Genomic DNA, 2,304 nt, shown 5'->3' with positions numbered 1-2,304 from the left:
TTACCTTTGATGAGTATGAAGTGTCCCTCCCTGTCTTTTTTAATGACTTTGGGTTGGAAGTCAATCTTATCAGATATTAGAATGGCTACTCCAGCTTGTTTCTTCATGCCATTTGCTTGGAAAATTGTTTTCCAGCCTTTCATTCTGAGGTAGTGTCTATCCTTTTCTCTGAGATGAGTTTCCTGTAAGCAGCAAAATGTTGGGTCTTGTTTGTGTAGCCAGTTTGTTAGTCTATGTCTTTTTATCGGGGAGTTGAGTCCATTGATATTAAGAGATATTAAGGAAAAGTAATTGTTTTTTCCTGTTATTTTTGTTGTTAAAGTTGGCATTTTGTTAAAAATATGGAACGCTTCACGAATTTGCGTGTCATCCTTGCGCAGGGGCCATGCTAATCTTCTCTGTATCGTTCCAATTTTAGTATATGTGCTGCCGAAGCAAGCACTGATTTTCATTTTCTTTTTCTTAATTTTCTTATAACTTTGTGATCAATGAGTTATTATGATATTATATTTTATCTTTCCTCACAGTCCAATCATTATCCCCCTCCTCTTCCACCATTTCCCCGTCTCATTCCTCCTCCCAACCCCATCCCATCTCCAAGAGGGTGTCCCCACATTCCCATACACTCCCACATCCTGCTAGGCCTCCCCATTCCCTGGGACCCCATGTCTCTCAAGGGTTAGGTGCATCTTCTCCCACTGAGGCAGACCATGCAATCCTCTGCTGTATATGTATCAGAAGCCTCATATCAGCTGGTGCACCCTGCCTAGTTGGTGGCTCAGTGTCTGAGAGGTCTCAGGGGTCCAGGTTTGTTGAGACTGTTGCCTTCCTCTTCAATCTCTTTTCATACCATTGTTTGGGTGCAAGTATCTGCCTCTGTCTCAGTAGCTGCTTGTTAGGCCTCTTGGAGGGCATCCATGCTAGGCTCCCATCTGTAAGCAAACCACAGCATCAGTAATAGTGTCAGGCCCTGGAGCCTTCCCCTGAGATGGGTCCCAATTTGGGATTGTCACTGGACTTCCTTTCCCCTGTTCTCCTCTCCAGTTTTGTCCCTGCAGTTCTCCCAGATAGGAAAAACCCCACGTCAGAGTTTGTAACTGTGGGATGGCAATCCCAACCCTCCACCCGATGCCCAATGTTTCTACTAGAGGTGGACTCCACAAGTTCCCTCTCCCCACTGTTGGGCATCTCATCCAAGGTCCCTTTCTGAATTTCATTTTCTAACAGGAAATAATTGGTACAGAAATATCCCGAAGAATCAAAGATGTAATACAGATGAGAATCAACAGTCAAATGAAGCAATTTATATCCACAAGGCCTTGTAATATAAGGTCCTTAATGGAATTCTACTACTGAAGAAGGAAGAAAGACAATTTTCCTGAGGAGACATGATTTTGTTATTAATATGAACACAACTGAAAAACAACTAAAAATGTTACATAAAAATAAAATAAAAACTTAGGAACCCATGTTGTTCTGTTGAAAGTTTTAAATATACATAGTTTACCATACAGTTAAAAGTTGAAGTCATATGTGTATATAAATATATGGTATATTTAATAAATTTTAAAATTGACAATATTTTGGGCTACAGAAAAATGTATTTATTACAAAAATTTAACATGACTTTTAAAAAGCATTGTAGTCTCTCTCAAATTGATTCTTTTCTTCTATCACAGTAAAATAAGTTTTTAGGTGGGAATCTAAGTTGCTCAATGATTTTACCTTTTATGTGTTTGTAAGAAAGAGGCTTTGAGCTAGCTGGTGATTCTAACTGCATGAGTGAATTCTAGACAATGTGATGGTAACAATCTCAGGTAAAACTTTTCCTCATGAGTTAAGAATAAGAAAGAGGACAGGTGCTGATTTCCAGTCAATTATGTGGTGATAATGATTCTTTCCTACAGTGAGGACAGGTTGCATAAGACAAGCAGAATGGAAATTATCCCATGCTTTAGAGACATCAGGGTGCCCATGCAGAACCTAGAATGCTTATGCCTAGACTCTTATATGAAGTAGTGGTGTGTGGTATGTTTGGGGTGTTGGGGGGGGCAAGGTTCAATTCATCTGCTCTTTTCAAACCCTATTCACCTTCCCAAGCAATGAAGACTGAAGAGCATAGTGTATAGCAGAAAGGCTGTGTGGTCCAGAAAGGCATGCAGTCCACCAATGTGTGCTTTGTTGTGGAAAACATCAAGTTTCTCACAGACAGGTTCTTCATACTTTCCTATCACGAAATACAAAATGTCATTAGTATTTCGTAGAATTTGCACAGTGACATCCAATCTCCTCATCACACAGTGG

General features: G+C 40.0%; 1 non-coding gene across 1 annotated transcript; it reads right to left on the bottom strand.

Moving 5' to 3' along the window:
- Nucleotides 1-335: 335 nt before the first annotated feature.
- LOC115030826 (U6 spliceosomal RNA) lies at nt 336-442 on the bottom strand. Its single transcript, XR_003836386.1, has one exon. It is a non-coding gene; the product is annotated as a U6 spliceosomal RNA (small nuclear RNA).
- Between the last annotated feature and the right edge of the window lie 1,862 nt (nt 443-2,304).

The sequence above is a fragment of the Mus caroli genome, unplaced genomic scaffold (assembly GCF_978045245.1).
Source record: "Mus caroli unplaced genomic scaffold, Mus_caroli_1 scaffold_3, whole genome shotgun sequence".
In the NCBI taxonomy this organism is placed as follows: Eukaryota; Metazoa; Chordata; class Mammalia; order Rodentia; family Muridae; genus Mus; species Mus caroli.
This window is presented reverse-complemented; position numbering and strand designations above follow the sequence as displayed.